This window comes from Chlorocebus sabaeus, chromosome 22 (assembly GCF_047675955.1).
Source record: "Chlorocebus sabaeus isolate Y175 chromosome 22, mChlSab1.0.hap1, whole genome shotgun sequence".
In the NCBI taxonomy this organism is placed as follows: Eukaryota; Metazoa; Chordata; class Mammalia; order Primates; family Cercopithecidae; genus Chlorocebus; species Chlorocebus sabaeus.
In genome coordinates this window covers 32427540-32439574 of record NC_132925.1, presented here as the reverse complement: position 1 = coordinate 32439574, position 12035 = coordinate 32427540, and the positions used below count along the sequence as shown (strand labels likewise).

At 43.8% G+C, this 12035-nt stretch overlaps 1 protein-coding gene across 1 annotated transcript in view; it reads left to right on the top strand.

The window, feature by feature from the left end:
• The first annotated feature begins 10909 nt into the window (after nucleotides 1-10909).
• CCDC80 (coiled-coil domain containing 80) overlaps nucleotides 10910-12035 on the top strand; it is a 35574-nt gene continuing 34448 nt past the window's right edge. Inside the window, exon 1 of the mRNA XM_073009718.1 lies at nucleotides 10910-11675. The gene's annotated coding sequence lies outside the window, so the exon portion shown is untranslated. The remainder of the gene's footprint in view (nucleotides 11676-12035) is intronic.

Genomic DNA, 12035 nt, shown 5'->3' with positions numbered 1-12035 from the left:
GAATGAAACACTGATATTTTAGGAAAATTATAGTGATGGCCACTGGAGGATGGATTAGAGAGGATCAGTCTGCTGGCTGGAAGACCAACTGAAAGACTACTGCAGCCATAGAGTTGATAGCAAACAGGTGACACAAAGTGCACATATTGCCTTGGCTTCTGATTTCATGACAAATTGGCATGGCAATACTTAATACTTAACAGGTAAATCTACTATTTTTCAGTAATTTCTGTTTGTGTTAGGTGCTTAGCTCCTTTGTCTGACCCTTGAGTTCCTTCTGACCCTGGAGTACAGTGTTGTGATCCTAACTCACTACAGCCTCAAACTCGGGCTCAAGCGATCCTTCCACCTCAGCGTCCCTTGTGGCTGGAACTACAGATGCATGCCATCTATGCTGTTTTGATAGCCTTTTGCCTTAGGCTGGAAGTTAAGAGTTTATGACTGCTCTTGTGCAGGTATTATTTCCTCCACCATTAACTGAGTATTAGCATTGTGATAGGCACATTTCATTCATTAAAAATAACTATTCGCAGTCAAGTTCAAAGGAATGGAAAGTAGAATAGTGGTTACCAGGGGCTAAGGAAAAGGGAGAACAGGAAGTTATTGTTTAGTGGGTAACGAGTTTCAGTTTGAGATAATGGAAAAGTTCTAGAGATGGATAGTGGTTGTAATTGCACACAGTGTGAATGTAGGCTGGGCACGGTGACTCACACCTGTAATCCCAGCACTTTGGGAGGCCGAGGCAGGGGGACATCTGAGGTCAGAAGTTCGAGACCAGCCTGGCCAACATGGTGAAACATCGTCTCTTCTAAAAATACAAAAAAAAAATTAGCCAGGCATGGTGGTACATGCCTGTAATCTCAGCTACTCAGGAGACTGAAGCAGGAGAATCACTTGAACCCAGGAGGTGGAGGTTTCAGTGAGCTGAGATAGCGCCACTGCACTCCAGCTTGGGTGACAGAATAATACTCCATCTCAAATCAAAAAAAAAAAAAAAAGATTTAATTTTGATTATTTACAGTGCTATGTCTTCTGTTTCCACTCTCATTATTTAGTACATAGAGGCTAAAGAGACTCCCTGGTTCAAAAGCAGTGTCGAGTTTTTTTCTTCTTTTCTTTCTCTCTTTAAAGTGATAATTCATAGTTGGGTTGGCTTCTAGGGTTTTTCCATCTTTTTTTAAAATGTATTTGATTGACATGCACTTAAAATTCTTGTACCTTTACTATATACCAGAATGATAAGGAGGATGAAAAATAATGTAAGAATAATCCATGTTCTTACAAGCTAAAGATCTGCTTAGAAGAACACGAAGCTGTGCGTGAAGTACAAAAAGATCAGATGAGTGATGCTCTACAGAATTGCTTCTCAGAGAAGAGGGAGCTGTCTGGGTTGGAGCATCTGGGAAAACCCTGTGGAGGAGGTGATGCCGGACCTGGACCCTGATGAATAAGTTGAATCTGGACACATGTAGCAAGGACCTGTGGAGAAAGGGCCAAAGAAGTAACATGGTCCCAGCTTCCGGCCACTGAAAAATACTGCGTGCTCCTGTCTTTCCCCCATCACACCAGTTGCTCCTCTTACATGTCCTTTACTCTTTTTCTTCCTCTACCAGTCCCTAAGTAATTTATTCTAGTCTTAGGCTTTAAATCAGGGGTGTCCAATCTTTTGGCTTCTCTGGGCCACACTGGAAGAAGATGAATTATCTTGGGCTACACATAAAATACACTAACAAGAGCTGATAAGCTAAAAACAAACAAACAAACAAAACTCAAAATGTTTTAAGAAAGTTTACAAATTGTGTTGGGCTACATTGAAAGCCATCCTGGGCTGCATGTGGCCCATGGGCCATGGGTTGGACAAGCTTGCTTTAAATAGCCTCTCAAATTTATAATTCCAGCCTCAGTCCTCCTCAAAGTCCAGTCTCATGTATCTAACTGCTTGCTTGACATCTGTATCAGAGTGTCTGACAGGAATTTCAAACAAAATGTTTGATTCTTTCTGCCCCAAACTGCTCCTGTCACCACTGTCTTCAGAATATATATACCAAATCGAGTGACTTTTCTGCACTTACCGTGCTACAGCACATTGGTTCAATAGACTGTAACTTTCACTTGTACCACCGCATTATCTTCCTCAGCAGTTGCTTAACTGTTGTCATTCTTGCCACCATACTCTATTCTCCAGGCAGCATTCCTAGCATTCCTTTTCAGTTACATATCAAGCTTTGCTACATCCTTGCTTAAAATCCACCAACATCGCTCTTCTGGAACACGCTTGTCAAATAGCCCTGGTGTCAGTGCCTGTGCACTCACCGTTCCCTCTACTCTGAATGTTCTTCCCCTCTCCCAATACTTGAGTGACTTGCTTTCCATTCTCACTTAAAATCTTTTTCTTTGGATAAAGGTATCTAAAATGGCCTCTTCCCCTTCATCAACTTTTACTCCTTTCCTTTAAAAAAAAAATATTATTTTAAGTACATATGTAGTTTTAGGTGTATTTGTTTTTATTTTTATTGTCTGTTTCCCACCATTGTAATGTAAGCTCCCTGGGGTCAGGGAATGTTCACTGGTGTATCCCTATTGAGTAGAATAGTGCCTTGCATTGAGTAAATATTTGTCGAATGAATGAGCTGCCATCCTGTTGGTTCACACTTTCTTATGTAAGGTGATATTCTAAGTGATGTGGTTAAGACTTGCCATGCAAGGTCAGTACAGTGAACCGACCACTGAAGGATAGGGCAATCCTAGCAAGACTGGTGCAGGGCTGAGATTGGGACTGGGAAAGTGAGATATAGCACTTGTCTGCCAGACAAGAGTATCTGGAACTCTTGGGGACTCTAGAGCCAAAAGGATATCCAAGCAAGATCTTACAGGCGACACATAGTTGCTGCCATGGCAAACCTCCTTCAGTGGAAAGCCTGCTCAAGGAATTGAAGAGGCAAATTCTCCCACAGAAATGAACTCTGTGCATACGGACTGCAGCCATAGTCAGCACTGAAATTTTACGTGCAGAGAAAGTTGGCAGCACTGCTGTGGAGAGTATAATATTTATCTTTTCCAATGGGCTGTGAACTTCTAGGTGGGAGAGGCTGCTTGGTTCTGTATCATTCCCGGTGCAAAGTCTGCACTTTTGCCAAACATTTGAGAGAAGGGTTGAAAAAAATTGGATCAGTTTTATCTTCTTGGCCATACCTAAGGGCACAGAGAGAGGTACAATCAGAATGTTCTCCTTCAAATTTGATTGATGTAAATCTTTTGCATGCATTGAATGACCAATGATAAAGACTTTAAATCCACCCCTCCAGATCCAAGCACAAATCCCCCGAGCAGCAAATTCATATGCCCACCAGTTCACATCTTTTACATAAAATAGCAATCAATAAATATTTGAACTTTAAATCATTCACTTTGGAGATTTAAAATGAATCTCTGGTCCATTCACACAGCTCCTTAATTTCTGCTAGGGCAAGATCTTTAATTTGTTCTAACTAGTAGATGGACATTGTCTTAATTAAGCAAACTTCTACAGGAAAAAAAATGTGCCTACAAGGTTTCTCCAGCAAACTCTAAGTAATTAAAAATAAATGCATAAAGAAAGAACATTAACAACTGTTCTCAAGAACTTTGACCATTATCCCATTAGGTAATTTTTATTTTTATTTTTAAGTACACATTTCCTTCAATTTTGGATTAAACATGTGACTTTGTTGACACTTCATGGACAATACTGTTTCTTTTAGGGGTTTACACTTTCTCAGAACCTCCCTGTGAGAAAGGAATAATACAGGGTGGTTGGAGGAGATTAGAAAATTCCAGGCAGCAGTTTCACATGACTAGCAAAAGGAAACTTGAAATAGCTTCGGAAGCTATGGCCTAATAAGATCCTGAAAGCACAGGGATCAAGAGGGCCGGGCTCAGTGGCTCATACCTGTAATCCCAGCACTTTGGGAGGCCGAGGTGGGCGGATCACGAGGTCAGGAGATTGAGACCATCCTGGCTAACACGGTGAAACCCTGTCTCTACTAAAAATATTTTTAAAAATTAGCTGGGTGTGGTGGCAGGCGCCTGTAGTCCCAGCTACTCGGGAGGCTAAGGCAGGAAAATGATGTGAACCCGGGAGCAGAGGTTGCAGTGAGCCAAGATCACACCACTGCACTCCAGCCTCAGGGACAGAGCAAGACTCCGTATCAAAAAAAAAAAAAAGCAGGGATCAAGAATCCTGAAAAACCAATAGACTAAGCTGGCTAAGACCAACTGGCCCCAACATGGAGCTGGATTCGACCTAGGTTTCACCTAGGACCTCATTATATACTCATTAACATACTAAATCACACACCCACAAGTACCATGATGGTTCTGGGAACACCCATATTTGATGTAAAAATGGGTGGCACCATAGTTCCAAGAAATCTCCACCTTTTCCAGGAATCTTCATGAATATCACACACCTTAGTTAAAGAAATCAATAAAGATAGAAACCCCAGGCCGGGCGTGGTGGCTCAAGCTTGTAATCCCAGCACTTTGGGAGGCTGAGACGGGTGGATCACAAGGTCAGGAGATCGAGACCATCCTGGCTAACATGGTGAAACTCCGTCTCTACTAAAAAAAAAAAAGTACAACTAGCCGGGCGAGGTGGCGGGAGCCTGTAGTCCTAGCTACTCAGGAGGCTGAGGCAGGAGAATGGCGTGAACCCGGGAGGCGGAGCTTGCAGTGAGCTGAGATCCAGCCACTGCACTCCAGCCTGGGCGACAGAGTGAGACTGCATCTCAAAAAAAAAAAAAAAAAGATAGAAACCCCAAACCCCAAACCCCAATGTGTGACTCTCTCTTGAGTATGCCCATATCCCCTTTTCTTGAGTGTGTACTTTTCTCTTTGCAGTAAATCTCCACACTTTCACTGTTTTCCAACTCATCCTTGAATTCATTCTCACAATGGTGTCAAGAGCCTAGACACTGACTGGAGTTAAGTTCTTACCAGCCTTTAGGGAGCTCCCCAAGCCCTCAGGCACCATCTTCGTGGCAATCGGAGCTGGAGCATTGTCATCCCCATTTGAGAAGCACCAGCAGTTGCTAAGTCCCACTCTGGCCTTAGTCAGAGTCTTCTTGTTCTCTGGAGTTACTACTACTTTCTCCCATGTTCCTTGGAACTAACTACAACCTAACTCCCCTCAGCTGTAGCACATCTGCTCCTTCCTGCTGGAAAACCCGGTTCACCCTGAGTGACCACGAGTAGAGGAGGGAAGGTTGTGATCTATGCTGAATTGTTCTGAGGCACCAGGGTCCTGCCTGACAGGAGGCTAATGAGGCTGGTAGGGTAAAACCCCATATTGTGCAGTGGTTAGACAGCTTCCAAGGAGCACTATGACTTTTTCCTGGGAAGGGTCTTTCGTTTTCCCAAGGGACCAGCTGCACCAAGACACTGACCCTGGTTGGGAACTGGTTTCTCTTTTCTGTCTTTCTTTAAACCCTGCTTGTGCAATTTTCTCTTCTCGTGTTACTTCCTCATACTTCACACAAAAGCTAAGTGAACTCTTTGGATACAGAAAGGCCTCTGAGATATTGCCCTCTGGAAAGCCAAATCCAGGCCTATGGTTCTTATGGGGTTCCTTCAAGATCCTTGTTTATTGGCCATGCTGAATCATCTTTACTCCCAAGTTTTACTTGGTGATAAACATTTGCATGAATATTGGCAGGCTTTGTGCTTTCAAATTAGGCCCACAAGTCATCTTAAGGCTTCCCATTTTCAAAGCCCCAGGGGGATATGGATACCTGGGCAACAATAGGGGTCCAGGGATATCTGGATGCCAAGGCAGCCAGCCATGGGGACAAGGATGCCTGTCTCCCTGGCCTGGCCTTGGAGCTGGCTAGTCATAAGGGCTACACTCCTACACCTGGAGTTTCATAAATGCTGGGACCGGTCTCTCCAAGAGAGAACCATACTGATATTTCCCCCTTCTTCTCTCTTTCAAGTCATGCCCAAGACAAGTCAAGACCATGGGTAACTCTCTTTGAGAAAATAGAGTGCAATAGCCAGAGAACAGGATCCTGAATTTTAATACCATCTTACAATTATATCTTTTTTGTAAACATCAGGAGAAATGGACTGAAATACCGTATGTATAGACCCTCATGACTTGTATCAGAACCCTGATCTTCGTGGGAATTGCTGCCTTTGTTACACCCATATTCCTTTAGGGGAACCAAATGAAGAACCAGATATCCTGCATGATCCCCTTTAGGAAAATGCACCTCCTCAGAGCCTTCCCCCACCTCTTAACCCAGACCCAGTTCCAGCACCCTCAGCTCCTCCATCTCACCCAAATCCACTTTCAACTCCCCAGTCTTCTGCTGGTTCTACCATCTCCAGCCCCCAAACTCCCACAAGTCTATCTCCTTACCAACCTATATATGCTTCCCTGCCAAAGGAACGGAGCCCTGCTGGGGTTACCTGCCGTGACACCTCTTACCTTCCTGACCGTTCTATGTTATGCCCATTTAGAGAGGTGGCCAAAGGGGATGCTGGGATCATCTGGGTACACGTACCTCTTTCAGTGTGTGATCTAGCACAATGCAGGCAGAGGTTGGGCCGATCTTTAGAGGATCCAACTAAATTCATGGAGGAGTTTTGGCTCATTTGAGTTAACTTGGGGACATATTCATATTATCTTGTCCACAGTTTGCACCCCTGGGGAAAAGCAGTGTATTTGGGTAGAGGCCCAGGCTTATGCTTACAACTTGTCTGCTGGGGATCTTGAACAATACACTGTGGGGAGCCACATCCATGCTTAGCAATGACCCTTACTGGAACTATCAACAGGGCCAGGTTGATCTAAGAAAAATCATATGGTGACTTGTTTAGTGGAGGGAATGAAACAATATACCACTAAGCCTGTGAACTATAATAATAAAAAAATGAAATAAGAAAAGGATTGAAATTCAGCTTTGTTTCAGGGGTGCCTTTGTGGAGACCCTAAGAATATATACGAACATTGATCTCAGTACTGATGCTGGCCAAATTGTACTAGAGACACGCTTTATTAGCCAGTCAGTACCTGACAGAAGAAGAACATTATAGAAATTGGCTTTGGGACTCTACATGCCTATTAATGACATATTTGATGTGGCTTTCGGGGTATATTCAATAATAGAGACGGGACTCTATTGGCTGAAGGGCTGAAATGGCTGAAATGACCCAGAATGGCAAAAAATGGGATAGACAGCCAGCCCAAATGATAGCAGTCACTGTAAAGAGTCCCCTGCAATCTCAGGGTCACCCAGAAAGACTCTTCACTGCAGACCAAACAGGCTCAATAGCAAACCTGCAGGCAACGGTTGCTGCTCCAAGTGTGAGAAGTCAGGACACTGGAGCAAGGACTGTGCCAGCCAAGGAAGCCCAACCAGACCCTTTCCTCACTGCAAGCAGGAGGGCCATTGGAAAAGGAATTGCCCTCAGGTCTGAAGGGAGAGGAGGAAAGCCGGTGCCATAACGGCCATAACTGAGGACTGAAGGGGCTTGAGGTCCCTGGCAGCTCCCATAAAAGGTATAGTCATCACAATTGAGGAGACTCTTGATGTGACAGGTTAGAATATCCTTGAATTCATTCTTTTGATGGTGTCAAGAGCCTGGACACCAGCTGGGGTCAAGGTCACACCGACACCTGGGAACCCCCCAGCTCACTGGGATCACCTGGGCTGCAGCAGCACCCTGCATTCATAGTCATCCTCGACTTTCTGACCTGGCAACTGATTTCTTTAGTCTGTCCTACATGGCAAATACTGAGAAAGAGAAGAATTCTTTTTTCATTCCGAAGGACACAAATGCTGCCTAAGACTGAACATTTGATAGAGTTCTGCAAATGGAAAAGAAAACATAGCAGCATCCTCAGTGTGAGTATCTGTGCCTCTGCCACAAAGGTGTGATAAAATGGCTTGGCGAATTTTCTTGCTGGGGATACTGATGATCACAGAGCAGGAGAGGTGGTTTCCCTCCAAAATCACACTGAAGAGCCTGTTGCTTTCCCTTCTTTTCTTTTTATTCTTGTTTCTACTTAAGCAAATGCTATTTTTGAGCAATAGAACAATGTTTTGAATTTGGTTCAGTAACATCCCTGAGAGTTACTCTGTGCAAGAGAACCAACAGCATGAGAACCAACAGCTAGAGAAACCCTGGTTTCTCTGGCATGCCTGGCACAGTGTGTTATGCTGAACCTTGGTCCCAGGTCGCTGAACTCTTGGATTAGTGTGGGTCTGACCAGTTAGCACCCTCCTTTTTGGATGCCTTCTTACGTTCACTCCAGCTTTCATCAGATAACTATCCCCACCCTAGTTTCTCTAAAGCAGTTCTGGTTTGTGCATTCTTTCCTTTCCTCCCCACAAATTACTACAAAACCAATGTCAGGTAGTTTCCTGTCAATTAATTCCAAAATTAGCATTTCTAAAGTCTACTTTAAAATTTTTTTCCTTTTATCTTTTTCTGACTCAACATTAATATCTTCCTTTCAGATATCACTAACCCCCACTGCCCCCCTCCCTGCCCAACCCCTAGCACTAATTGGTTAATTGTTTCTTTCTTAGATTGCAGAAAAATAGAAATATCTAAATGGGGGACTTAGAAAATACAGCGCTCTTAAATAACAGACTTGGAATTGAGAATCCTTACAAGCCTTTAATCATTATAGGCCTCCTCAGAAATGAATGAATGAGAATTTATCATTGCTCTTATTAGGTATGTGCCTCCCAGACTTCTTCAGGAGGGTTTTCTGAAGCCCCAGGTAAGGGTTTGGGCACTGAGATGAAAACAAGCATGAGAAGCCCCACTTTGCCAGTGTGTGTGTATGTATCTGTGTGTGAGAAGAGACTGGGGGAAGGCGCTGGGTGTGGGATGCGGACTAATGGAGGTGGTAGAGTTAGGTCCTCTCTGGTGTGTGTGTTTAGTGCGCCATCTGGTGACTGAAGCTCACAGAAGGAAGAAAGCCTGAGGTCCTAGGAAGACAGGCACAACTCAGGGTTGGGATTGGCTCCTCAGGGTCAACTCTAGGTTGCTAAAGTGGCTGTATTTCAGCTTTACCAGCGCACAGGTGAAAAATGTTGTGCACATCATGGAGAGGTTTGTGTAAGTCATGACGTATTCAAGAAAAACAATAAAGGACTTTAAGGACCTATTGAGAAAAGCAAAAAGTACTGTTACACAATTATTCCAGACAGTAGGACTCTGAAAGTGTAAGTACTCTGGTTGAACAAATAAATGAAACTCTTCTATGAACATAGGAAACGCAAAAAGGAATTGAAGGAAGAGAAAAAACTGAAGGTATGGGTAGAAAATGAAAGAGAGAGGCAGGATAGCATCATGTTTTGTAGGCTGTTGTAAACCTGGGTTCACATTTCAGAGCTCCTGCTTACTGTTTGTGGGACAATAGGCAATTTATTTAAACTCACCAACCTCAGTTTGCTCGTCTATAAAATGAGGATCATTCTATTTACTTCCTAAGGATACTGTGAGGGTTAAATAAAAGAATTCACAAAAATACTAAGCCCAAAGCTTCACACGAAAATGTTCAATAAAGGGTAGTTGTTATAAGCAGAGAGAAATGAAAAGACAGAAGGGAGAAAGCCCAGTAAGGATAGCGTAGGATGCATTAGGAAATTATGAGAAAGGAAGTAACATCTAGGACCCTCCAACTTAGGACAAGGCCAGGTTGGTCAGCCCAACAGGTGAATGCCATGAAGGCTGCAATCTATGACTCCAGTGGACAGAGGGTCTCTGCCTGAAGCCCACTTTTGTTATTGTCCTCACAAGTGTCTGAGAGAATGCCACAGCAGGGCCAGCCATCCTTCTTGGTACCCCTGGGAGTTTAAGGTGTGGCCTGGCAGCTCTACAGTTAACCTCTATACAGGACTTTCTCAGTTCCATGCTCATAGCTTATGTGAAAAAATGTCAAATGTGACCAGGGCCGGATGGGGCTGATCAAGGCGTAACAACTAGGGATGAAGTTTGATCCAGTGAGGGACGCTATTAGCATGACCAAGCTTGCAAGGAGGTTTCTGAGGACCCTGGCTTGCCACTGTTGGTGGCAGTTAATAGTGACCTGGAAGGTCAGCTCACCCAGCATGGCCAGAGGAAATATCCATGTAACCTGAGGCCCCTTCCTTCTCCACTGGCAGAATCCTCACGGCAGACTCAGGAGGTGGAAGCCCAAAGCTGCCTCACTCTCTCTTTTGGCTACTTGTACAGATTGCCTAAAGCCTTTCAGACATCTAAAGTTTCTGCAGAGGAACATATTGCACTATACACACACACACACACACACACACACACACAATCAGTGACTCGAGACCTCCAAGGAAGCGCTTAGTCTACCATCTGCAGCCAGAGCTTCGAAGCTAGAGATCATAATACCCATTCCCTGATGTAATAGTCAACTGCAATCTCGACTTGCAGCCATTGCCTGCATTTCTAACCTTTTACCAGCTTCCCTCCATGCTGAGGAGAAACTAGGACCAAGAACACAGTAATATGATCCCCAATTAGCATAAAATAAAAACAACCTAGTCATGTTTTCCATGGGGTTTTCCAACCTCAAACTAAAAGCACAAAACAGGGAGAAAGATATAAAAATATACACATGGGACTATAAATACATATATACTGTCTGTGTCTGCACAGCCAAGCACCCTGACCCAAATGAGTATCTGTCTCTAAGAAAAGCATGTAGCCTGATTCAGAAATCTGAGAATTTTCTCCTTCCAAAGTGCAATGTAAGAACAGACTGGAAAAGAAGGTACCCCGATGACTTGGTTTGGAAGGGGTTAAGTCACCAGTCATCCTATTCTAGAGTGATTTATGATGATGTGTGGAGTTTCAAAATTTTCCCCCACCCCAAAGAACAGCCCTCTCCCTCCTCACTGAGTCCACTCCGAACGTGCTGAAATGGGAAGGAGGCAGTGTTTTGCTGATCTGTTAAATTCTTAGTGAAGTTTCCTTGATTTCCAGTGGCGGCTGTTGTTTGAGTTTGGTTTGGAGCAAAACTAGTGAATCCAGGCAAGAGAAAGAAGAAAAAGAAGAAGAAAAAGAGGAGAGAAAAAAGGTAGGGAGAAATAAAGGGAGGAGAGAAGCACAGGGAAAGAAAAAAGTCCTTTTTCAACATCACATTCCTGTGTTTTCCCTCAGCCTGGAAAACATATTAATCCCAGTGCTTTTACGCCCGGAAACAAAGAGACTAAGCCAGACTGTGGGGAAAAGGGAGATAAGAAGGATCCTGGAACTTTAAAGAGGGAAAGAGTAAGATTCAGAAATCGCCGGGACTGGACTTTAAGGGACGTCCTGTGTCGGCACAAGGGACTGGCACACACAGACACACAAGACCAAGGAGAAACTGCAGACAAATGGAGATACAAAGACTTATAAGGACAGCTCCTTTCACCTCATCCTACTTGTCCAGAAGGTAAAAAGACACAGCCAGAAAGAAAAGGAACCGGCTCAGCTCTCAGATCAGGACGGGCTGTGGATCTGTGGCGGTACTCTGAAAGCTGGAGCTACAGCACACCCCTTTTGTATTGCTCACCCTCGGAAAAGAGAGAGGGCTGGGAGGAAAAGTAGTTCATCTAGGAAACTGTCCTGGGAACCAAACTTCTGATTTCTTTTGCAAGCCTCTGCATTCCATCTCTATGAGCCACCATGTAAGTGTGTAATCCTTTCTGTCTTTGGTGTGTTTATTTGTTTCTTTGTCGCTTATTTTGAAGGAATGAAATGTGAATGTTGTCATAATTAATATGCCAGTTTGCATTTTCTTTGGAGCATCCAGAGCCTTAGTTGAAACAGTGCAAGCATGCTGACTGGGAAACTGAATTGGATTTCCTGCTTAATGTAACTGTCTCTGTTAAACACTAACAAATTATAGGGGCTTGAAAGTAACAGAATCTCATCCCATTTTCCATCTCCTGACCTCCCTCCTTTTTCTCTAACCACCCTTTTCCCCTCCCCTTGGCTGAGATGCAGAAAAAGAAAATGACCAGCTCTGTTTCCAGTTAAATAATTTT